Consider the following 26,967-nt stretch of genomic DNA (forward strand, 5'->3'; position numbering starts at 1 on the left):
CTACACCAAATTTTTCTTTTGTTTCCTTTACTGCTTGCTCAATATACAGATTGAATAACATCAGGGACAAGCTACAACCCTGTCTCATTCCCTTTACACCCACTGCTTCCGTTTCATGCCCCATAACTCTTATAACTGCCATCTGGTTTCTGTACAAATTATAAATAGCCTTTCGCTTCCTGTATTTTACCCCTGACACCTTCAGAATTTGAAAGAGAGTATTCCAATCAACATAGTCAAAAGCTTTTACTATGTCTACAAATGCTAGAAACGTAGGTTTGCCTTTTCTTAATCTATCTTGTCAGGTAAGTCGTAGGATCAGAATTGCCTCACGGAAAATCGTAACACGGTCCCTGACTTCAGCCGTCGCACGGACGCCAAAATGGAAAATATTGAAATAAACGATATCGGAATTGAAAAACAACTGCTATCACTTAGTAGCGGAAAAGCATCCGGACCAGACGAGATACCCTTAAGATTCTACAGTGATTATGCTAAAGAACTTGCCCCCTTTCTATCAGCAATTTATCGTAGATCTCTGGAAGAACGTAAAGTACCTAGCGACTGGAAGAAAGCGCAGGTCGTTCCCATTTTCAAGAAGGGTCATAAATCAGATGCGAATAATTATAGGCCTATTTCGCTTACGTCAATCTGTTGTAGAATTATGGAACATGTTTTGTGTTCTCGTATTATGACGTTCTTAGATAATACAAATCTCCTTCATCATAACCAACATGGATTCCGCAAACAGAGATCATGTGAAACTCAGCTCGCCCTATTTGTCCAAGAAATTCACAGTGCCGTAGACACTGGCGAGCAGATTGATGCCGTGTTCCTGGACTTCAGGAAGGCATTTGATACGGTTCCGCACTTACGTTTAGTGAAAAAAATACGAGCTTACGGAATATCGGACCAGGTTTGTGATTGGATTCAGGATTTCCTAGAAGAAAGAACACAACATGTCATTCTTAACGGTTCAAAATCTGCAGATGTAGAGGTAATTTCGGGAGTACCGCAAGGAAGCGTGATAGGACCTTTATTGTTTACAATATACATAAATGACTTAGTTGACAACATCGGTAGCTCCGTGAGGCTATTTGCAGATGACACGGTTGTCTACAAGAAAGTAGCAACATCAGAAGACTCGTACGTACTCCAGGAAGACCTGCAGAGGATTAATGAATGGTGCGACAGCTGGCAGCTTTCCCTAAACGTAGATAAATGTAATATAATGCGCATACATAGGGGCAGAAATCCATTCCAGTACGATTATGCCATAGGTGGTAAATCATTGGAAGCGGTAACGACCGTAAAATACTTAGGAGTTACTATCCGGAGCGATCTGAAGTGGAATGATCACATAAAACAAATAGTGGGAAAAGCAGGCGCCAGGTTGAGATTCGTAGGAAGAATTCTAAGAAAATGTGACTCATCGACGAAAGAAGTAGCTTACAAAACGCTTGTTCGTCCGATTCTTGAGTATTGCTCATCAGTATGGGACACTTACCAGGTTGGATTAATAGAAGAGATAGACATGATCCAGCGAAAAGCAGCGCGATTCGTCATGGGGACATTTAGTCAGCGCGAGAGCGTTACGGAGATGCTGAACAAGCTCCAGTGGTGGACACTTCAAGAAAGGCGTTACGCAATACGGAGAGGTTTATTATCGAAATTACGAGTGAGCACATTCCGGGAAGAGATGGGCAACATATTACTACCGCCCACATATATCTCGCGTAATGATCACAACGAAAAGATCCGAGAAATTAGAGCAAATACGGAGACTTACAAGCAGTCGTTCTTCCCACGCACAATTCGTGAATGGAACAGGGAAGGGGGGGATCAGATAGTGGTACAATAAGTACCCTCCGCCACACACCGTAAGGTGGCTCGTGGAGTATAGATGTAGATGTAGATGTAGATGTAGATGTGTTCCAACATTTCTATGGAATCCAAACTGATCTCCCCCGAGGTCGGCTTCTACCAGTTTTTCCATTCGTCTGTAAAGAATTCGTGTTAGTATTTTGCAGCCATGACTTATTAAGCTGATCGTTCGGTAATTTTCACGTCTGACAACACATTCTCTCTTTGGGATTGAAATTATTATATTTTTCTTGAAGTCTGAAGTCTTGAAGGCCTGTCTCATACATCTTGCTCACTAGATGGTGGAGTTTTGTCAGGGCTTGCTCTCCCAAGGCTATCAATAGTTCTAATGGAATGTTGTCTACTCCCAGGCCTTGTATCGACTTAGGTCTTTTAGTTCTCTGTCAAACTCTTCACGCAGTATCATGTCTCCCTTTCCATCTTCAACTACGACCTTTTCCATTTCCGTAATATTGTCCTCAAGTACATCACCCTTGTATTGACCCTCTGTATACTCCTTCCACCTTACTGCATCCCGTTCTTTGCTTAGAACTGGTTTTCGATCTGAGCTCTTGATATTCATGCAAGTGGTTCTCTTTTCTCCCAAGTTCTCTTTAATTTTACTGTAGGTAGTATCTATCTTCCCCTTAGTGAGGTAAGCCTCTACATCCTTACATTTGTCTTCTAGCCATACCTGCTTAGCCATTTTGCACTTCCTGTCGATCTCATTTTTGAGACGTTTGTATTTCTTTTTGCCTGTTTCATTTACTGTATTTTTATATTTTCTCCTTTCATCAATTAAATTCACTATTTCTTCTGTTACCCAAGGATTTCTACTAGCCCTCGTCTTTTTATCTACTTGATCCTCTGCTGCCTTTACTATTTCAACTCTCAAAGCTACCCATTCTTCTTCTACTGTATTTCTTTCTCCCATTGTTGTCAATTGTTACCTAACGCTCTCTCTGAAACCCTCTACAACCTCTGGTTTAGTCAGTTTATCCAGGTCCCATCTCCTTAAATGCCCACCCTTTTGCAGTTTCTTTAGTTTTAATCTACCGTTCATAACCAATAGTTTGTGGTCAGAGTTCACATCTGCCCCTGGAAATGTCTTACAATTTAAAACCTGGTTCCTAAATCTCTGTCTTGCCATCATATAATCTACCTGAAGCAGTCCAGTGTCTCCAGGCCTCTTCCATGTATACAACTTTCTTTCACGATTCTTGAACCAAGTGTTAGCTATGATTAAGTTATGCTCTGTGCAAAATTCTACCAGGCGGGGTCCTCTTTCATTCCTTACCCCCACTCCATATTCACCTACTACTTACCCTTCTCTTCCTTTTCCTACTATCGAATTCCAGTCACCTATGACTATTAAATTTTCGTCTCCCTTCACTATCTGAATAATTTCTTCTATCTCATCATACATTTCATCAATCTCTTCGTCATCTTCGGAGCTAGTCGGCATATAAACTTGTACTACTGTGGTAGGCGTGGGCTTAGTGTCTATCTTTGCTACAATAATGTGCTCACTGTACTGTTTGTAGTAGCTTACCCGTGCTCCTATTTTTTTATTCATTATTAAACCTGCTCCCTATTTGATTTTGTATTTATAACCCTGTATTCACCTGACCTGAAGTCTTATTCCTCCTGCCACCGAACTTCACTAATTCCCACTATATTTAACTTTAACTTATCCATTTACCTTTTTTAAATTTTCTAACCTACCTGCTCGATTGAGACGTAACACATTACAATTATTGGGTAACAGTTCGAAAGGAAGCATAACGACACATCCACTTATCACTATAATACATTTGTTTGTATCAACACACTAGGCCCTTCCTTATGCGGCGGTGATTATATACAACCATCGGAGTCATGCTGGCTTTCATATTCTTTGCAGCAACACCCTCATACTGAAATTCTTTGATCGCTGTTTACACCTCCTCTCAAAATACGGAAAGTAGAGAGCTGGCAGTAGAAGCGATTTGCTTCACAGTATCGAAGATGAAGAAGAGGTCACAGCTCTTAAGGTATGTGCTTTAGAGTACACGTTTGCTAAGGCGTTTTTTGCTTCGAATGATCGTTGCTGGAATATCCCTGAGTATCGAACGTTCCTCCTGAGACACCCTCTGCATTTGTGTCTGTCAGGTATATTGTAGCGCAAACAGCAACCTGGCAGAATCATTTCAGGCTTCACAATATTGTTGGCGGCACTGCTGCACCAACTGGTTGGCACCAACCCGACACCACAGCACCACAGCTACCGATTCGTTCAGTACAGCGTTTTCGAATTCAGATCACTCGTGTGCCACACAAGGTATGATGAAGATAAAAATGTCGTCAGCGTCAAAGTAGGTGCCATCAAATTCGTACCACGTATTTCCTGATTCGCATATCGGAAAAACCCAAGCCACAAAAGGCATTCGATATGACTAGAAAGGCATGCTGTTATGGCATTGACGACAACACATCTAAGTTTTCTATTTGTTGTGAAACACAATCAATACTTGCTGTATCGGTTCTGCCTATGAGTGATTGTAATGTATACTGACTATTGTGGAACAGGGAGAAACAGAGATAGAGAGAGAGAGACAGAACGCTAAAAACTATCTGCTTTTCGAGCACATATGTGATTCATACATGTTAAATGGCATAAGACAAATGTCACGAACATTTCAGCTCATTCCCCAGCTGATCTGGAGGCGAGTAACTCACACCGCAAAAATTCGCAACTGCGACTGGTTACCATCACAACTCTCTACGCTCTCCTGCTGACTGCTGAATTATTCTTACCTTTACGCCGAGAAAACTTCCTTGTCCACACTGAGAACTGAAATTCAAATCTCGTGTTACCGATTTCTTTAAAAGAAAAGTAGTAACTTCGAATGCTCTTTTTATGGAGGTGTCTATTACAGAACAACGATGACTAATGCCGAAAACGAGTAAATAAGATTTTAGAGCTGCGTTTGTCGACCTTTTCCACTCTTTGGCACACCAACCTACGTTTCAAACTTTTGTGACACCCCTGCATATGACCACTTTTTGTAGGTGCAGAAAAGCAAACACATTATGTTCATACAACATGCTTGTAATAATGATGAGTGATTTCTTACGAATTCAGCTATTCCAAGAAATGGTTTGGCGATAAATTTTTTGTGGTCGAGGTGTTTTATCTGCGATCCACGGGAGCAAAAAGGACTCCGCCCGAACACGCTTTGAAGGCACAACGATTCCGACCGGCCGCCGTGTCATCTGAGGCTCACAGGCATTACTGGATGCAGGTACGGATGGGCATGTGGAGAGCACACCGCTCTCCAGGCTGTCGCCAGTTTTGGTGACCTATGTCGCTGCTTCTCACTCGAGTAGCTCCTCAACTGGCCTCACGAGGGCTGAGTGCGCCCCGCCTGCCAACAGCACTCTGCAGACCCGGACAGTGACCCAGCCAGGTGCCAGCCAAGCCCGACAGCGCTTAACTCAGGTGATCTGATGGGAACCGGTGTTACCACTGCGGCGAGGCCGTTTGCTGGAAGACCAGAAGGCGCTGATGATCCTACGACACACCTTACGTGTATTTGTGTATATCGCGTCGCAGCGGCTGAGTGTTGTCTAACCACAGTCTGGACTAACAGGCTACTCCCACCACACTGGTGCCCGTTTTCCTTATGCACAGCGACGGCAGCGCCCCAAGCGGACAGTAACCTGCACTCCTGAAGACGATAAGGGATGAGAGCCGGTAGTATCGTGTGTGTGATGACTGACAACGTAGTTTTCACAAGAGGCAGCGTATGTAGTGCAGTAAAAATCGGCATTAACTAAAAAACTACGCCGTATTTGTCTCTCTTTAGTTTGCTAAAGACCTCGGGAGGTACAGAGTGGTACATTAAGCGGGGTTTACACGGGCACGTATCAGTCGCGCACGTCGACTTACACATGTAAAGATGCGCGTGTGGACACCTAAAATAGCACGTCGTAGCAACTGGCGCACGTGGAGATGAAAACTGAAACCAGGTGTACCTAGTATCTTGGCTCGTTTTGACTTTATCCATTCACCTACCTTCGTGCAAAATTTGAACCCATTTATGCAAGTTAAAAGTACAGAAGCTGCACGTTTCAAAAAATTCCCGGATAAACGTGTTTTCTGCATGTTATTGCACACAAAATGCTATCGGTGCAACTACAAATGGTGCCATTAGCTGTGCTTTAGTTTCATCCCAATTAAAATCTTTTGCAAAACGAATTAATAGCATTGCACAACTTGCCTGGGCGCCAGCTCGGGGTCGTCGTTCGAACCTCGCTTAATACAGTACACTGTAACGTAGCTGCAGTAAGACAGATGACGAATGGCTACACAAATGGCCGCCGGTTCCAAGTAATCCAAATGCAGTTAACCCTACGCAGCCAACTCAGACAGGAACCGAGCACCAACACCTCCCTCCCTCCCTCCCCCCACCCACACACACTGTTACAGTGCTCCTGCGTTGTAACGGTAAGTAGCCCGGGATGGGAGAAACAGTCTCGTAGCGAACATTCAATGTTTACTGTCAGTCATAACAAAAAAGTTAAGCGATCTGTCGATTTGAAAACAACTACGGCGATGGTACTAGTACCATGTTACCCAGTATACGTATTGGGAAAAATGTTACTCCAGTTTTATCCACTTAATGAATTTTTCGCCCCCTGTATTTTCGACGGTGCGTCTTTTTCAGTAAGCCAAAATTAAACTTCCTGGGAGATTAAAACTGTGTGCCGAGACTCGAACTCGGTCCGGCATACAGTTTTAGTCTACCAGGAAGTTTCATATCAGCGCTGACTCCGCTGCAGAGTGAAAATCTCATTCTGGGAGCCAAAATTAGACGCACCTGTGCAACTGTGTTTTGTTAGTTTGCTCAGGATGACAACCAGATTCGCAGTGTGTCTCAAACTACCGGTGCTCTTTCACCCTGCACTCAACACTGTTCTATCGTGATTAAACTGAGCTTAACTTAAATTCCGTAAGGCAGTGAAGCAATTTCGAAGTCTCGGTGCGACGAAAATTGTCAGTCGATCTCCTGAAAACAATTGTAATAATTATTAACTTTCGGTGACCACATGGGGAAGACCGGAGATCTGCTGGTAAGACGGTGTCAGCCCATTTATTGAAAGTAATAAACCGGATATCTTGAGCGTACAAAACGGCAGGTTCGTCCAGTGTAAATCAGACGTTCCCCACTGTTCAACAGAACTGTACAAAAATTAAATTTTGATCGGAAGTACGTGAAGGATGCGCTCGACACTTCTGCTAATCGTAATTGGAACTGATACTTTGAGCTGAAACATATGAAAGCTGTTTACTCTTGTGGACGTGAAGTTTTTCAGTCGATTTCCAACATTTTGATGAGACTACAACACATTCGCGAGTAGAACAGGACAGGGCTGAAAGAGCTGTCGTACTTAGAGTATCCTCCGTCACACACCAGAATGGATCTGTTAAGATATCACATCATTTCAGACGTTTCAGATGGGTAAATTGTTTCAGAAAGATGTTATCTTGTGAATTTTCAAGCAGTTTTGACACAAAGTTAGATGCGTTAAATTTTACGTTCATTTGCCCTATAAATACAGGAGCAGTTCTGGTACAGTCATTGCTTGCAAGTGTAAAGATAAAGATCGACAGTATTCAGGGCCAACATTTTAATCTGAGTCATTTGTTTTGTAGTCAAGTAGCGTATGCAAATCGTATTGTAAAAGGATTGGTCTCTCGCAGGCGAATTGTGTCACGTACTGGGTAGTCTGGGTTTCGCATCGTGTAGCGTGTCCTTTACATACTTCCGTTCAAAATATAATTTTTATACAGTTCTACTGCACTGTATTGAGATTTACGTATTTCGATATCAAAATAAATTTCAACAATTTCTCAGATACCAGCCACACACTTAAAACGACGAGTTGAAATGAATACTAACTCTTTTCAAAAGATATGACGTTACTTTCGTCACCAGATGTATGCGGTGAACGCCGTTGTGTTTGGTGATGGGAAGAACGCAGATGGAGTTCTGGGGTGTTTCCCCTCTGCTGAAGCGTGCCGTACCGTTGCAGTGTGCCGGAATAGCAGAGAACAACAGACGAAGGCCGTTAAAGGAGCGTTCCGAATTTTCGGCAGTCGCCGTTCTTCAGCGCGCTCTATCGCCGTCACCGCTTGTCGTCACAAAACCGCACCTGATTGGTGCGTTTTGTAGAAGAGTTTGGCTGCTGTAATTTTGTGCTGGGTTTTCAACTCCGAGAAACATGTAATCTTGAAACGGACGAAAATCTGAGAAGAGTGAAAATTTTGAGGCTTTTTGGATCTCTCGTTGTGAAGCCAGTCTGCTACAAGGCAGAAACCACGAAACTATTATTTAGTAGGCCAAAACACGTAATTAAAAGATCTTCCGCAGTTTCGTTATGCGGCAACCACCAGTTGACTGGGCTACATTCTGCTGCAGAGGTGAAAACAGACATACATACAACGTTGTATTTTAAGAATCTGCCAAAGGAAAGAGGTCTAAAACTAAACTCTGGAATATCTGTAGTTATTTAGCTCCATTACTTTGTAGATTTTTTCATTTTCTTCTATGGCAGTTCGCTCAACACCGATTATGTTAATTATTTTTCCACTTCAGCTCTAAGACATTTTGTGCACAATTAGATATCCGTTGCGTCATTTGAATTACATTTTCGAAATTACGGTTGAACCTTTCTTCACCTGATTGTTCTCTAGACTTTTAGAGATTGTCGCCACCTGTAAGAACTGTTCTATAACTGGAGATGCGAGAAAAACAAAATATTTTTCCTAATATCAGCCTTTACTGAGCAGCTGTAAGTAAACATATACAGGGCTGATAATATTTCGTAATTATTTTCTTATGTAGGGTGTGGGTCGTCCAGCACTGCATTCAGACTCGGTTCTGGAGACATTGTGCTGGAACAGCTGGAGGCTGTCAACCATAGACGTTTCAGTAAAAATACGAAACGCAGAAATTACCCCAAAACTAATAACCTACCAGGAAACATTTCAAATATGGAACGATGTAAACAACCATCATGGCATGGTGGACGACGTATTTTGGATAATAGCACATCACTGTAGTTTTCAACGCAACATGCAAAATCAAAACACATTCTCCGGTTGGCAGATGGTGATTCGTTTTATGTATTTTATTATGTAAACGTGTCGCACCAGTGAGTGTGCTAACATGTGTGGTTGTGAGAAATTTATGAAAGGGTGTATTGTTGATGTGGCTTAATGAAGCATAATTATACTTGGAATCTTTTTTCTCATTAGTCAGTCGTTAACTTCAGTTTCTCTTTTTTCATTCTTTAGCTTTATGAATGTGTTTGCTTACTTGCGTTGCACATCACGAGTTGTGTGCTGCAGAAACACAAATATGAAACGTGATATGATACCGAATGCATTGCATATCGGTCACAGGTAGGGCAAGTGAAATTTGGTTTTTGACGGTTCTATCATTATGTTAATAGTGAATAGGCTGCAGAACAAACGACCCTTCCGTTTGCAGAGATAGGCCAACATATTTAATTACCATCAAAGTTCATTCCCACTGTCAGCTAGAGTAATTGTCAGGATATATCAGAAAAAGTACATCATTTCAGAGGTTTCAAATCGGTAAATGATTTGCGACAGGTGTTACCTAGTGAGTTTTGAAACGGTTTTAACACAAAGTTGGATGCGTAAAATTGTGCGTTCATTTGCTCTGTAATTACCATAAAACTGCTGGTTCAGTGATTTTTGCACGGCTAAAGATAAACATTAACAACATTCAGTGGCAACATTTTAACCTGAGTCATTTGTTTTGCAATGACATAGCACTTTTAAGTTTAATTGAAAACGCCGTGCTCTCTCGCAGGCGAATTGTTTGACGTGCTGGTCAGCATGGATTTCGCATCGTGTAGCGTGTGTTTCATACTTCCGCTCAAAATTTAATTTTAAAACAGTTCTGCTGCCCTGCTCTGAGATTAACCTATTTACATATCAACATAAATTTTACCAGTTTCTCAGATACCAACCAGACATTTACATACACGAGTTTAAACAGGAACACGTTTCAGACTATTTGGCGTCCGGTTATTGAGCGATATAAGCAGTGAAATCCGGCGTGTTTGACGATGCGAGGAAATGGGACGGAGTTCTGGGCTGTTTCCCCTCTGCTGTGGCGTGCTGTACCGTTCCAGTGAGCCATAATAGCAGACAACACCAGGTGAAGGGCGTCAGGCGCGTCCCGAAATTTCGGCGAGATGCATAACTTGGCTCTCTGTTACCTCCTTAAAGAGCGTTTAATATCACGGCGGTGTGGAAGATTGTGTCTGATGTGGAAGTCATAGTTGCACACAGAGCAACGAAACGTCAGCTTACATGTGCCACATGTGGGGAGGATGTGGCAAAAAAAAGCACTCGAGTTAACTGCGATACTTCCCCATGACGTTTCTCCTCTGTCTCCAGTACAACTGCTGTTTCTAAGAAACTCATTTAAAATGAAAGTGGCAGCTATGGAAAGTTTTAAAAGAAAATATCGGCAACGAGAGGGTCTGTGTGGGTAGGTGCCACGCATCCATTTGCCGAGAATTTGCCAGGATTACAATGGGCGGTTGAACTTGCTAATAACTTGGAGCAACACATTAAACTAAGGAGTATTCAGAAGTATTTGAAATTATTGGCTGCAATAAACATACGTAAAGTTGTACTTCAAATCGGAGAAACTACAACACATGTAAGTAGTTAATACGTGTCTCAGAAGAATTAAATCAACTGAGAAATGTTGGGATACTATTTACGCAGGAAGTTGCGAAGTAGCAGAAAATATTGGAATATCACCTGAAGTGAATGTAATGATTGATGACGGAGAGAAATGGCAAGGCAGAAGGAAACGCTTTGTTGATGAAGCAGCAGGGGACGATTTAAACCATAGCTCGAGGAAGAGTTTTCAGCTAAATGTTTGTCACGTTATTACACAGCTGTAGGGGACTTTACTGTACCGTGTGCAGCCGCATGCAACTCGGAGACATTCCGTTTCCCGTGGAACTACGTAAGCGAACACGATTCTCCTGTCCAAGAGCTTGTGGGAAACGACGAATCTTGCTACAGTGTAGACGTTAATAACGACGGTCCCGGAGAAGAAATTTTACTGTTGAAAAGATTCGTGAAGGCAATGTTGTGTCTGAGCATTTCTCCTGCGCTTTGTGAGTGAAGTTTGAGTGACGGCCTCACGGACTGTTCTGCCGTTTGCCTGCTGGCGCCTCACAAGCAGAGAGGCGGCTGACAGTTGTGGCAGGGGAGGCACGCACTGGCGGGGAGCGGCGAGCTGCGTCAGCTGCGACCGCAGCACGGCCACAGGGAATGAAGTGAGGTGACAGCAACTGAGTTGACAGGCGTGCACTCTCCACTACAGTTATTTACTCGATGTACGAGTCAAAGTAAGTGTAATTTTATTACCTGTAGCTCCACGACTTGCGTCACCGTCTCAGCTGTCCCGTTGTGACCGATGAGTGTGGAGACTCGTGTGCGTCGTTGCGAAATTGCTTTCGTGTGCTGAAACTCGGGCCTCGGTGTTCTGTCTCCAATACAACTAGAACTACTTTGCTCGTTGCAATCTTTTACGTCAAGTAGAGACAACAGTACCAGATAGAGAGGATTTCCTTCACATTTTGTATGCGTGTCACGTTGTGGACTGATTGTGTTTAGTTAAATGTAGACTGACTGTATGGTTCCAGATGATAGTCGCATTATGTAGTGTGAATACTGCTACTACGATCTCGTTGTTATTAAACATAACAGGTACGGTAGAGTAGAATGTTTGCTGAATATGGAGAAGTAAATTGAGTCTGACATCAGGAGCGAAAATTCTGGTGATAGAACTGATATAGCGTCAATCTCGGTATGTCGCAAATTAGAATAGTCTGATGTAGCACCTTGTAGACTGGTGTGAAATACTTTTCAGCGATCAGATATTATAGAGTAGTTGTGATTGTTCACAAGGAACTGTTGACTCTTGCCTAGTTCAGTCTGGAAGTGTACTCGAGACATTTTTCTTAAGAGAAGAATTGTCCATTGCTATATGAATTATTTTACTTTTATCTGGCGTTGTCTCAGTTTTGCTACAGCATTGCTCAGAGTATTTGTGTGCTGTATGTTACTTGAGGAGGCCTGAAATTAGTGAGTCACAATAGGATTGACTTTTTTGGATCTTTATTTAAAAAACTATGAATATTGCTCTCCTACAAATTGTTTCAGTTCCTGTTTTTTTGCACAGAGTTCGCTGGACTGTCTGCCTCATCACAGCAACTCCACCAGCCGCATGTTGTTCCACTGCCAGTCGTCCAGCGTTGTCCCCCGACCACCACCAGCTGTGGCGCCCCTGTTGGCCCCCGCGTCGAGCAGCGCAGCCGCCACTGCTCGGCGGCCATTGATTGCCGCAAGACGCAGCGGCGTCCACCCACCCCTAGCCCTGGCGTCCACCGCCGCCCCCAACCCCACCAGCAGCCTCACCACCTCGACGTCTCCCCACCACGCTGCCCAGTGCAGGGCTGTCCGCCCATCCCCGCCCCTCGCCCCAACGTCGGCCCCTGCGGCGATCAGCGCCCTCAGCTCCCCCACTGCCTGCTGCTTAGCCGCCTGGACCAGCCTCCTGCCCCTCTCCTCTGCAGAGAGGCTCCTGCACAAAACACACAAACTGCCACTCTCTGATACAAACACATAACACACAGAATGGGGAAAACAGCCACACGAGAAAACAACTGTTGCGAATACAAATCTGTCCTGAAACAAACCTACCGTATTCCCCCTCCCACAGTACAAAACAGTGCGCAATTGTCTGTATGTATTAAATTACAGTACATCTGTTCTATCTCCCTCATAAGAAAATCTTCATTCATCGTCCATTACAAATAGCATTATACAACCTCTGAAAGAATTTCATTACCACATTTTGTCACACTCATTCCTGCAGGTCAGCTCCTTTGCTCTCGGCACGCAACACCTAACCAGTCGCTCACCTCCACTACAGAACAGGCTTCTTGCAGCTGGTACTGGTCTCTGTCTGCAGCTTCACTGCCAGACGTCACACACAAGAAGAATCCCGTCTCCTTGTTTTCAAACAGACACTTTCCTGCTATGCAGGTAAAAAAATTTCACTACAGTTACCGGCAGTGTTCTTCATTCAGCCTCACCAAACACAAACTTTGACACACAGACAACAATTTATTCAAAACATGTGAGATAAACACCAACTCGGCAACACCACCCCCCTAAAAAAACTGTGTGTGTGTGTGTGACATTTTGTGGCCTCATAGCATACGCACATGTATTTAACATGTGCTATCATGCTCAAAATCATCTGAACGATCTCAGTTGTCCATCTTGATGTTTTTGCGGCGTAATGACTGTTCCATAAAGTTTCTGGCGTGCAGCCGCATAAATTCAGTGGTTCGGTCCTCGGGTTTAAAAGAACGGACCCAGTGCGGCAGCGTCACTCACCACAACTCACTCTGGAGATGGCGGGACGGTGTTCGGCCGAAATATTAGGAGAAGAGGCTGAATTTATGCGGCTGCACGCCAGAAACTTTATGCAAAGATCTGAATTGTGTTTCGCCTGATTGGTAATCAATCCTCATAACATTGTTCCTCTGCTCTGTTTTCGGTACAGTCTTTGCCTGTACAAAATGTTCACTGCATGAGGCCACAAGAGACAACTGCTCTGTGCGACCATCAGTTTAGATGCAAACTGACACTTCGATAATGCGAACACCAGGAAACGTGTTACTGGACGCTACACTGCCATTACGCTTGCATATTCAAAATTATTGTAATAAATGAAACCTCAGAAAGCAGCATCCTCCTTTAAATGACACGACGAAAGTTTTCTTACTGCGCTACTATCCGGGAATGGAATCTAACAAGTAAAGACGAAATATCTCAAGTATGGTTTCAGTCACAAGTAACAAAGAGTGTGCAACTTGAAACTTGAAATGATCTGCCATAAAGTTTTGTGTTTCCCGGAGATTCGAACGCAGCACTTGATCGGATGGTTAACTAAGCACAATGAAACGTCAGAAATCGTCATTTTTAACCAGCAATGAGATGACAAAGTAAAACCAGGAGACGAAAGTGTTGCGCGTTATGCGCACTCAAACCCAGTACCTATCGACACTGACCTGTAGTCACGCGTAGACGTTATACACTGATTTACTTCATTAGCAGCGAAATGTAGGCATTTCTGTATTGTAAATACAATTATGAAAATTTTCTGCTGACTAGCAATCGAACCCTGGACACACAGTTGTTGACTACATACAAAGATACCTCGACTGTACTATTCTCTTTCACCAGTAGCTAGGAGTGGCATGTTTGAAACTGACACGACAGGACGAAAAGCTGCCCGTCTGACTTGGGACTCGAAACCAGTACCACCATTATTGTTAACAAAGCCCAGAGAATCGGTAAAATCAGAATAATTTCTCGCATGTATTTTGCTGTGCTCATGTTGCAACTTAAAGTGACATGCCAGGATTCGAACCCAGAGATGTGTCTTTTGTGAACGTCTTTACGACTTTGCAGACAACCAGAGACAATGAAGCAGTGGAAATGCATCATCTGAAAGTGATCAAACGTGACGAAAAGGGAGATCTGAGTTCGAATTCCAGTCCATCGTCAATATTTTCACGTCTCAGACTGTAATACAGTAAGAGTCAAGTGCGCTGCGGCCTTGTACAACAATTGGCTCAATGATTTAAAAAGATATCGCTTAAGAAAGGTGACTGGTGACAGAGTTTCGACCCGGCGTGACTTCCGCCCCTGTCAGGGCCCAACCTGTAGCGACTCTCCTCCAGGCTACCAGAGGTGGGAGAGATGCTGCTTATGCTTGTTGAAAATGATTGCCGGATGTGAGAAACGAACCCAGACCTTCAGCATATGTAGCAAGAATCATTTCAACTTTTTCTTAACTAGCAACTATTACCACGAATTAAAATTCATGCGAGTTGCGGTATTCGAATCCAGTACATGCAGACTAGAAACTCGCGCCCTTAACCCCTTTTCTTTCATTTAATTTTTTAACCATTCCGAGGTCTGGTCACCACGCCTCCCCCATACCTGTCACCGAGTCGCTGCGCTATTTTCGCGCATAATTTTTTTTATTTTTTTTATTTCTAATTTTTTTTTTATTTTTAGCACGTCATCTGAAAGACCATGTTTGCACACAAACTAACTCAGCTGAGAGCGACGCCTTCCAACTTCTGTTTTAACGATGGTTTGCTTTCCGATTTATTTCTCAGCATCCTGTAGCTCGCCCAATGCCTCGGTTCCCGAGGCTCGTTTGGCAAGTTGGTCTTCTGCCATCGCTGAGCACTGCACTCGCTGGAAGCTCCGTGCTGCGATTCCTGATACAGCGGGTGACGAGTGTAACGCAGAACAGCAGAAATCAGTGCAGTCGCTTCTGGTTAAAAGGATTTTTGACATACGGAACGAAGTGAAACAAAATGTACTAAAAAGTAGCATGTGTTCTGTCGTGAGGACCAGCTTTTCCTCCGAGATTCCTTCAACACAAAATAGACGGCTTCTGAGCTAAGTATTTTAAATTAGATTTCTGTATCCTTAAAAATAAATAAGTCAGTAAGAAACACCGTTTAAGGCAAAAGAGCTTAAGGACGATTTATTATGATGTTCTTGCGTTTACGCCTTTTTCTACTCACTTTGCACACTGTTCCACGTAACTGTATGTACTGAAACATGTCGCGAAGCTCCTCTCGCAGTTTCCCGCCTCAGCGACGCACACGCCGCCCCGTGGCCCGCTTGTGCCCGGCGTGCGTGCGGCGACCCACTCAGCGCCCGCCCGTCTCGTTTCCCTCTGCTGGCAGGTGGTGCGTTGTCTGTCCTCTTAGCCAGTTTACAGCATTCCTTTATTCACATGGCACGTAGCTACGATTCAAAACAATTGGAAGGCAAGGTATTGGGAGTAGAGTTCGTGTTACTGTGGCTAACAATTATGTGATAACTCACCAGATGTGCTTCACTTGAGCACGTACGAACCTCGTCTATCAGGTCGTAATTCTCACGTGCTGCCGACCACCCAGGTGGACTGCCTCAAGTTTCGCTTTGGTTGCTACTTTCCTGTTTACTGCCCTCTACCGAGTGGTTTTCACACTTGTAGGTAGGTGAGGGGTGCCGATGTTTGTCCAGATGGCCCTCCAGCTGTAGTGCGGCTTCTTTTGTACAGTCACATTTCCGCTTTTGCTTCTCATTAGTTCCACGTACATGTTCTTGACTTTTACCATATTCGACGGCCAACTCTGGTTTGAGTATAACTGAGTCCGAATCAAAATTGTTCAAAATGATAAAAGCCATTGGCGACGTGCCGTACATCTGTGGGTGGATTCGAGACAGTGGGAGTAATTTCCTCTGGTAAGTGCGGCGTGAGGGCCGTGTGTGTCTTCTTCCGCATCTCTTGTGTGGAACACACGAATATAGTTTCTCACTTTCTCCCAAAGTCGGCGATATTTAATCCCCCCCGTTTCCGCCCGAGATAGTCAACGTGTCAAACTTTATCTTAAAAATATGACCCAAAGCTGACAGAAATCTTGCTGCTGTTTCACCTGGTATGGGTAAAACATGTGCCACACAGTTGACTTTAGATACCATCTAAATATGTGCAAAGTTTGGCCTTTGGATGTCGTCAAGCCTTCTCTATGTTCTTTGACTCCAACTGGGACGCTGGCAAGCACTTTCTTAGAGTTTGCAGCTGCAGTACGATTTACGTTAGACCTGTAGTCCAGAGCCAGAAGTTGGACTGAGGTCTCGCATGTTTCGCAAAGATATTCCGCACCCCACATTCATGACGTGTGGTTTAGTGTTGCTTAGCTTCGAACCTGATGCAAGTTGGTATTTGCTGATGACCTGCAATGCCTTCTGCGACTCGCTCTCGCTGGAGATCACTACATCCATGTCACCTGTGTATGCCCAACACACGATATTGTGGCGGTATGTGTGTGTGTGCATGCGTGCAGCCCTCGTAGCTGTTTCTGCAGAGCGGCTAGCAGGGCCTCAGCGGCAGTGGCGAACGAGGCCCTCCACACAGGACCACCTCTCGCCACACACGGCTCACCCTATCGAAAGAATTCCCGAAATCGAGCGACATTACGGCGCGCTCGAGCGTGACAACATGTGCCGCAGCTACCATGTCTATATTCACGGACAGTTTGAATACTTGTTCTGTCTCTACCCACCGTGGTTCCATACGGGCCAGTCACCTCATGCATTATCATTTTCACTCTCCAGGCAAGAACGCGCACCATTAATTTTGTAAGGACCATTCAGGGCAGTAACTGATCTCAAGACTCCCTTTAGTCAGCCATAGTGCCAGTAGTGCTAGTGTTTTCACTTCTACAAGAAGTGTCTAGTAACCACAGTTTAGTCAATTATCAGCCGCGTTTAGTGAATTAGCAATCTAGTTAAAAGTTTATTAACTCTCTACAGTAAATTGATTTCTTCGGACGGATAGGATGTGTGACTGCTGAGTACGGACGCAGGGGGAGCTGGCCACTGTCAGCGAAGAGCTGAGCGTGTTGATGGCCGCGGTCAGCCGTCTTCAGGCTGCTGCCTCTGAGTGTAGCGGCAGTGGGGAGTCTGGTGCGTCGCATGCTACACCTCAGGTGGTACACATGCGTCACCCACTGTCCCTGCTGTCGAGACATCTTCGCGGGTACCGGGCGCGGTTGGGCCACCCTCTCCCCCAAGGGGAGTGGCGGGTTCAGCGGCGTTCGCGGCGCACGAGGCGGAGAGTCAATGTGGAGGCTGGCCGTGTGGCATCGCCCGCTCTGCCTGTCAGTGGACATGTGGCCGCTCCTTCAGCAAGGTCCGAGCAGGCACACCGGGGGAGGGGTTTATTAGTTATTGGGAGCTCCAACGTTAGGCGGGTGATGGAGTCCCTTGGGGAAATAGCGGAAAGGTCGGGCAAGAAGGCCAGTGTTCACTCTGTCTGTTTGCCGGGGGGTCTCATCCGAGATGTGGAGGAGGCCCTACCGGCGGCCATAGAGAGCACTGGGTGCACTCGACTGCAAATTGTTGCTCATGTCGGCACCAATGACTCCTGCCGTCTGGGTTCAGAGGTCATCCTCAGTTCGTACAGGTGGTTGGCGGAATTGGTGAAGGCGGAAAGCCTCGCTCGCAGGTGGAATCTGAGCTAACTATTTGTAGTATCGTTCCCAGAACCGATCGCGGTCCTCTGGTTTGGAGCCGAGTGGAAGGCTTAAACCAGGGGCTCAGACGATTCTGCAGAGATCTGGGGTGCAAATTTCTCGACCTCCGCTATCGGGTGGAGAAATTTAGGGTCCCCCTGAATAGGTCAGGCGTTCACTACACGCCGGAAGCGGCTACAAGGGTAGCGGAGTACGTGTGGAGTGCACATGTGGGTTTTTTTAGGTTAGAGAATTCCCTCCCTAGGCCCGACAAGACGCCTCCTCAGACGCAGCAAGGTAGGAGTAGGCAAAATGCAACAGGGAATAACAATATTAATGTGCTAATAGTAAACTGCAGGAGCGTCTATAGAAAGGTCCCAGAACTGCTCTCATTAATAAACGGTCACAACGCCCATATAGTACTAGGGACAGAAAGTTGGCTGAAACCAGACGTAAACAGTAATGAAATCCTAAACTCAGATTGGAATGTATACCGCAGAGACAGGCTGGACAGTGAAGGGGGAGGCGTGTTTATAGGGATAAGAAGTGCAATAGTATCGAAGGAAATTGACGGAGATCCGAAATGTGAAATAATTTTGGTGAAGGTCACGGTTAAAGCAGGCTCAGACGTGGTAATTGGATGTCTCTATAGGCCCCCTGGCTCAGCAGCTGTTGTGGCTGAGCACCTGAAGGATAATTTGGAAAATATTTCGAGTAGATTTCCGCACCATGTTATAGTTCTGGGTGGAGATTTAATTTGCCGGATAAAGAGTGGGAGACTCAAACGTTCATAACGGGTGGCAGGGACAAAGAATCCAGTGAAATTTTTTTAAGTGCTTTATCTGAAAAGTACCTTGAGCAGTTAAACAGAACCGAACTATTTTAAACAGTTAACGCGGAACAGGGAATCAGCGATCATAAAGCGGTTACTGCATCGATGATTTCAGCCGTAAATAGAAATATTAAAAAAGGTAGGAAGATTTTTCTGTTTAGCAAAAGTGACAAAAAGCAGATTTCAGAGTACCTGACTGCTCAACACAAAAGTTTTGATTTAAGTACAGACAGTGTTGAGCATCGGTGGCCAAAGTTCAAAACCATTGTACAATATGCGTTAGATGAGTATGTGCCAAGCAAGATCGTAAGAGGTGGAAAAGAGCCACCGTGGTACAACAACCGAGTTAGAAAACTGCTGCGGAAACAAAGGGAACTTCACAGCAAACATAAACATAGCCAACGCCTTGCAGACAAACAAAAATTACGCGAAGCGGAATGTAATGTGAGGAGGGCCATGCGAGAGGCGTTCAATGAATTCGAAAGTAAAGTTCTATGTACTGACTTGGCAGAAAATCCTAAGAAATTTTGGTCTTGTGTCAAAGCGATAGGTGGATCAAAACAAAATGTCCAGACACTCTGTGACCAAAATGGTACTGAAACACAGGATGACAGAGTAAAGGCCAAAATACTAAATGTCTTTTTCCAAAGCCGTTTCACAGAGGAAGACTGCACCGTAGTTCCTTCTCTAGATTGTCGCACAGATGACAAAATGTTAGATATGGAAATAGACGACAGAGGGATAGAGCAACAATTAAAATCGCTCAAAAGAGTAAAGGCCGCTGGACCTGATGGGTATACCAGTTCGATTTTACACAGAGTACGCGAAGGAACTTGCCCCCCTTCTTGCAGCGGTGTACCGTAGATCTCTAGAAGAGCGTAGCGTTCCAAAGGATTGGAAAAGGGCACAGGTCGCCCCCGTTTTCAAGAAGGGACGTCGAACAGACGTGCAGAACTATAGACCTATATCTCTAACGTCGATCAGTTGTAGAATTTTGGAACACGTATTACGTTCGAGTATAATGACTTTTCTGGAAACTAGAAGTCCACGAGACTCAAGAGGGCCATAGACACAGGTTCACAGGTAGATGCCGTGTTTCTTGACTTCCGCAAGGCGTTCCATACAGTTCCCCACAGTCGTTTAATGAACAAAGTAAGAGCATATGGACTATCAGACCAATTGTGTGACTGGATTGAAGAGTTCCTAGATAACAGAACGCAGCATGTCATTTTCAATGGAGAGAAGTCTTCCGAAGTAAGAGTGATTTCAGGTGTGCGGCAGGGGAGTGTCGTAGGACCGTTGCTATTCACAATATACATAAATGACCTTGTGGATGGCATCGGAAGTTCACAGAGGCTATTTGCGGATGATGCTGTGGTATATCGAGAGGTTGGAACGATGGAAAATTGTACTGAAATGCAGGCGGATCTGCAGCGAATTGACGCATGTTGTAGGGAATGGCAATTGAATGTCAATGTAGACAAATGTAATGTGCTGCTAATACATAGAAAGAAAGATCCCTTATTATTTAGCTACAATATAGCAGCTCAGGAACTGGAAGCATTTAATTCCGTAAATTATCTGGGAGTACGCATTAGGAGTGATTTAAAATGGAATGATCATATAAAGTTGATCGTAGGTAAAGCAGATGCCAGACAGATCCATTGGAAGAATCCTAAAGGAAACGCAATCCGAAAACAAAGGAAGTAGGTTACAGTACGCTTGTTCGCCCACTGCTCGAATACTGGTCAGCAGTGTAGGATCCGTACCAGATGAGGTTGATAGAAGAGATAGAGAAGATCCAACGGAGAGCAGCGCGCTTCGTTACAGGATCATTTAGTAATCGCGAAAGCGTTACAGAGGTGATAGATAAACTCCAGTGGAAGACTGCAGGAGAGACGCTCAGTAGTTCAGTACGGACTTTTGTCGGAGTTTCGAGAAAATACCTTCGCCGAGGAGTCAAACAGTATATTGCTCCCTCCAACGTATATCTCGCGAAGAGACCGTGAGGATAAAATTAGAGAGATTAGAGCCCACACAGAGGCATACCGACAGTCCTTCTTTCCAGGAACAGTACGAGACTGGAATAGAAGGGAGAACCGATAGAGGTACTCAGGGTACCCTCCGCCACACACCGTCAGGTGGCTTGCGGAGTATGGATGTAGATGTAGATTGTTTCTATTATTTGTGAGTTGTTCAACGTGGCATACTCTGTCGAGAGTATCGCTGTCTCCAATTCAATTCCAGTTCCAGCATTAATTACAGCGACATACTCCAAGAGATCGTGTAGCGCAGCGGCCGTTAGTCCCTAATGTAGAATAACATCAGTGTCTGCCACATACATAAAGTCTTTCAAGCTGTATAATTTTGGATGTTTAAAGCTGCAATCCTCTAAGTTTGACACGGGTTCGTAATGTACCACGTCTCAAAAATTCGACTCTTTCATCGAATACACTCAGTACGAAACCTACTGACAAGTGTGACATACGTATCCGCCTCCTGCCACTTGGGTCTGGATGAGGTAACCGTTCGTTACCGGAGACTGACAGGTGCGCCTCTGGAAGCTGAACGAGTTTCTGCCGCCACCTCGTTCGCTCTGGGGGGAGCTGCGCTTGCGTCTCACTGTACTTCCGCGGGGGCGGGTGTGTGGATGACAGGTCCAGGCTGAGTAGTGCGACTGGAACCTCCCTCCGAAGTTTCATTTACTTTCTGGACTGCTTGTTGGACCTTTTCGCGCTTCAGTCGACCAGTTTGTGTCTGCTGTTCTGAGCTGACTCATACTAGCATCTCCCGACATTCACGAAGACACAAAAACTGCAGCGGAGAGCTGCGATAAGCTCTCAGACTCACCGCAGCTCGCAGCAGAGGTCCGCACGCGGCGGCCGCTGAAGGCAGCGGAATGTGCGCGAGTCTGGTTTGGAAATTTCTTTAGCAAACAGACAAAAATAACTTCATTGTTCTGCAAGGCGATTGGTGCTCGACTGTCAGAAAGGTGGAAACAAAATAAAATCTGAAACTAATAACGTATATCAGCCTTCGGTAATTACGTGAATGTATTTTAATTCACTTGGTACCTCCCGGCCAAAGATATCCGTTTTGCTTTCATGTGACGCGAGAGTAAACGAAGGAGAAACAGCAAAACCACTGAACGTTAACACGGGCCACGTGGAGACTGCCCACTATAATTCAGACTTCTCTGCGCATCAGCCTCGGATCTACGATATTTGCAAACCGGGTCAATACTAAAAAAATCGAATTTTCAAAAGTACCCTATGTGCATCTTGTAAAACACATCATTCTGAAAACTTTGAAACAAAAACATACGTGTTCGAGAAAATATAAGACATGTTATTTGGCCTTTAGTGTGCCGAAGTGCAGTGCCACACCTCTTAACACAGCGTTCTCTTACTGCACTGCACATCACTGCACTTCGCACTGTGGAACTCAAATGAGTATTTTGTAACGGATGCCATCGAACTACATTCAGGACAGCGGAAATTAAAATGTCCTTTGATTTTAAACAAAATAACCTCGCAATCAATACTGGATGGAATTTTTTGTAACCGGAAGAAGAAGAACTCTTCAGAAAATTTCGATTTTTTTATTGCCTAATAGCTAATAACTTTCTGTTCAGTGACATAAAATGAAGTATAGGATACGCAAAACCAGGTAACACAAGAGACAAGCAAGACAGTACATATTTCTTCAATCCTTGCGTTCTTTTCTCACTAATCTTGCTCCAGCTTTACATGCCGTGTTTTCCTTTCTGCGAAAGAATCTGTTACCTCATCAAAATTCGTCAAATGTTTTGCTACGTGAAAAATCGAAATGTCGTTGTCTAATACTCAAAAAGCTTTTAATACAAATAGTACCAAAGACTGGTGTTGTTTCTCGATCTCATTACGTCTATTTTCACTGTTTGCAGGACGAAAGAAAATAGGCCTTTCTAATATTGCAGCAGCTGTAACACACACCAAACAAGCGAGATTGTTTTGGTAATAATGGTCATTTTTATAATACGGCAGAATATAACTCGCCAAGTAATAATATGAAATGCCTGTTTGGCCTACTACAAGCAAAAGGCTTTATGTTAGGAAATAGCTTCATGTTTCATTCTTAAGCTCCAGAGTCTTAAGCATGTGATCGAAAAGTAGAAAGTAGTAGTACGAATTTTTGTATAAATTTGGAACCGCCCCGTTTCTTCTCCTTCCTCGTTCTAACAAAATCTTCTCATCCCTAATTCTGTAACTATTCCTATCATTGTCAAAGCTCAATTCTCCAGTAAACTCAACTAACTCTGCCACAATCACCGGTTTAGTAATTATTCAGCGATTATTCTCCGGTTAGGCGTTATTACGTGTTCGTACAACGCGTTTTCCACGCTGCTCCCAGAATGGAACTAAAGCGGCTGCTAACCAGGAAATGTGCAACTTGCCCTCTCTAGTGTAGCGACCTGGTCAAAAACTTTCTGTCAAACTTTCATTTTCTTTGATTCAGCGACAAGATATTACGTTAATATTTCGTATCTTTTATTCCTGTTGGTCGTTCATTTCCACTCTGGTAGTCTGAATCTATGGACGTAGCTATTCGCTCATCATCTGGATACCAGTCAGTCACATACACATACTACATTCACCCGTGCGGCTTTATTCCGCTCAGCTCGTGTAGCCCCGTCTCCTCTTGTCTGCAGGAAACTTTATTTCCAGATGCGACGAGGATTCCCCTGGCAGGTACATCACGTACACTATGCACGCATTCAAAAATCAACTTATGATTCATTCATAAATCAACTTAGAATGTGATCAAAAATGTTCAAAAAGCAACAGGGATGAGCTTCAAACTCTTTTGAATAATCAATAGACCAATGTGCTCTAGATGCTAGGTGCTTTGTGAAATAAGGTTATTTTTCCTCGCCACCGAAATTGCCGCCCGCCCCCCCCCCCCCCCCCCCCCGCCCCTCGCCATCGAAATTGCCGCCTGGTTCAGATACTCTGGTTTGCTGCGTACACAACCAACAGCGACATTCCTGTTTCCAGAAGCGGGAGAAAGTACTACTCAGACGCGACTCAACTGCGCATGCGCGTGCTTCCGCTCGTAACTGCTTAAATGAATCTGATGTAAACAGTTGTGACATCACGCTCATCGATCGTAATTTGTTGTTACGAAGCACTGCATTGTCTTCCTACAGCCTTTCACACATTTTGCTGTTGGCAGACGCTTGTATGAGCACTGTGTTTTTTTTGTTTATACATTAAGCATTTCCTTTGCAATTTAAATTTCATTCCCTCGTTCATATTTTGTTGCTGCAGTATTATTCTGCAGGAGCGGAATACAGTAATGTCCTTTGTTAGAGTATCGGTTATTACCACTCAAAATGACAAAAAATTAACTGAAAACTAAATCAATGAAAAACTCCCGGGATTCTAGAAAATTCCCGTTTTTCCCGGTTTTCATGCGGATGAAAAAATTCCTGGGTCTTTCCCGGATCTTCCGGGTCATATACACCATGTAATAGTCTCTTGTTAGGAATGGTATCAAACCCTTCTGGAAATCTAGGAATATGGTTTCGATCTTAGATCCCTTGTAGACAGCACTCATTACTTCATGGGAATAAATAGCTAGCAGTGTTTCACACGAACGATATTTTCTGAATCCGTGTTGGTTATGTATCAATAAGTCATTTTCTTCAAGGTGATTTATAATGTTAAAGTACAGTATGTGCTCCAGAATCCTCCTGCAAATTGAGGTCAGTGATACGGGTCTGTAATTAAATGGATTACTCCTATTTCCTTCCTTGAGTATTGGTGTGACCTGTGCTGCTTTCCAGTCTTTAGGAACAGACCTTCCGCCAAGTGAACGGTTGTATATGATTGCTAAGAAAGGCACTGTTGTGTCTGCATACTCTGAAAGGAATCTGATTCGTATTCCATCTGGACCAGAAGACTCTCCTTTCTTAAGTGATTTGAGTTGTTTCACAACACCTAAAATATGTACTTTTATGTCACTCATGCTAACAGCTGTTCTGGTTTCGAATTCTGGAATATGTACGTCGTCTTCTTTCGTGAAGGAATTACGGAAAACTGTACTTAGTAACTCCGCTGTAGTGGAACCACCATCGGTAACTTCTCCATCGCTATCGCGCAGTGACGGTGTTGTCTGTTTTGCCACTGGTGTACTTTACATACGACCAGAATCTCTTTGGGCTTTCTACCACATTTTGAGACAATGTTTCATTGTGTAAACTATTAAAAGGGAATAAGTCAAGTCCATTCAAAAGACTCCTGCCACATTATCCACATTAAATTACTTGTTTGGCTCCCACGTTTCCCTTTGTATAGGGGAGAAATTTCTGTATTATACAATAGCTTATTGCATTCTGCTCTGGTTAATTTCAAAAGACATGTCAAAGAGTCTCACTGCTGTTGGTCCCAGGTGTGAATGTGTGTGTGTGTGTGTGTGTGTGTGTGTGTGTGTGTGTTTGTGTGTGTGTGAAGCATAAATTGGTCCATACATTATTTTGAAATCCACCAGCTATTGAGTCGTCTTGCAAACATGTCAGTTCACTTTGAGATGGCAGTATATTTTCAGTAGGACCAACTATCTTTGCCCACGTCGGTTGCTCTTTTCTAAAAATAAAAGTTAACTATACCATGGAATTAGGCAAAACTTCTCCTCAGTGAATCAAATCCACTACTGCGATAATTAACAGCTCAATAGTTGGAAAGAAAAACGTAGGTACAAAGAAGCTAACTGCGAAGAAACCATGGAAAATATAGGAAAACCTTCAGTTGATCAATCAAAGACAGAATCAAAAATATTCAGGAAAATTCAGTAATAGAATGTATGAGTCTGGCAATATACAATCTGACTTTGAGAGAAATATAATCATCACGATTTGGGAGACTGCAAGAGCAGAGAAGTGTGAGAATTATCGCACAATCAGCTTAACAGCTCTAGCATCCCAGTTGCTAAGAAGGATAATACACAGGAGAACGGAAAAGAAAATTGACGTTCCGTAACGTTCATAGGATTTGTGGTCCTGGCGAAAGCGTTCGGCAATATCAAATGTTGCAAGATGTTTGAAATTCTGAGAAAAATACGGGTAAACCATAGGAGAAGTCAAGTAATTTGCAATATGTACAAGAGGCAAGAAGGTAAAATAAGAGTGGAAGACGAAGAGCGAAGTATTCGGGTTAAAAAGGGTGTCAGATAGGGATGTAATCCTTCCGCCTCTACTGTTCAATCTATATACCGAAGAAGCGATGACGGAAATAATAGAAAGACTGAAGACTGGAATTAAAATTCAGGGTGATATGATATACGATTTGCTGATGACCGATTCCCTCAGTGACAGTGAAGAAGAATTACAGGGTTTGCTGAATGGAACGGACAGTCTAATAAGTACAGAATATGGAATCGGAGTAAATCAGAGAAAGGCGAAATTGATAAGAAGCAGAAGAAGTGAAAACAGCGAGAGACTTAGCATCGTGACCGACGATCAGTAAGTAGATGACATTAAGGTGTTATGCTATGTAGGCAGCGAACAAACCAAGGGCGAACAAAACAAGGGCGAACAAAGCAAGGGCGAACAAAGCAAGGGCGGCGTCAAATTCTCACTAGGACTGCCAAAAAGGGAATCTTGCTTACCTGGCTTCTGCTGGTGGCTCACCGAGCATACTGCTGACTTCAATGACTTCTTGCGGGTACTCGAGCAGAGCGTCCGCCCAGCCCCGCGTGGCCATCACCTGCAGGTGGTCCTTTATGAAGGCGACGGCAGCCCTGGTGGCGTCCGGGCACGAGTGCCTCACTGCCCTGACGGCCGTCGCCGCTGCGGTCTCGACGGCCAACTGCGAGATCAGCTGCCGCTCGCAGGCAGCCTTCAGGGCCGACAAGCCGTATTTGTCGGCCGCCGAGAGCAGCTGGGGGGCCGTGTCGGGCAGCTGGGGGGCCTGCAGGGTATACGTGTAGGCCACCAGGAGCCTCAGCACCGGGCCCTCCACGTCGTCGATGCTCACCTGGCCGCTGCTGGCCTCCAGCATGTTGTGCGCGAACATCGCTTCGAACACTGG

The 26,967-nt window shown here is 44.3% G+C and overlaps 1 protein-coding gene across 1 annotated transcript in view; it reads right to left on the minus strand.

The window, feature by feature from the left end:
* LOC126212809 (ankyrin repeat and protein kinase domain-containing protein 1-like) overlaps window positions 1–26,604 on the minus strand; it is a 155,190-nt gene extending 128,586 nt beyond the window's left edge. The window contains exon 1 of the mRNA XM_049940217.1: window positions 26,546–26,604. The gene's annotated coding sequence lies outside the window, so the exon portion shown is untranslated. The remainder of the gene's footprint in view (window positions 1–26,545) is intronic.
* Between the last annotated feature and the right edge of the window lie 363 nt (window positions 26,605–26,967).

The sequence above is a fragment of the Schistocerca nitens genome, chromosome 11 (genome assembly GCF_023898315.1).
Source record: "Schistocerca nitens isolate TAMUIC-IGC-003100 chromosome 11, iqSchNite1.1, whole genome shotgun sequence".
Classification (NCBI taxonomy): domain Eukaryota; kingdom Metazoa; phylum Arthropoda; class Insecta; order Orthoptera; family Acrididae; genus Schistocerca; species Schistocerca nitens.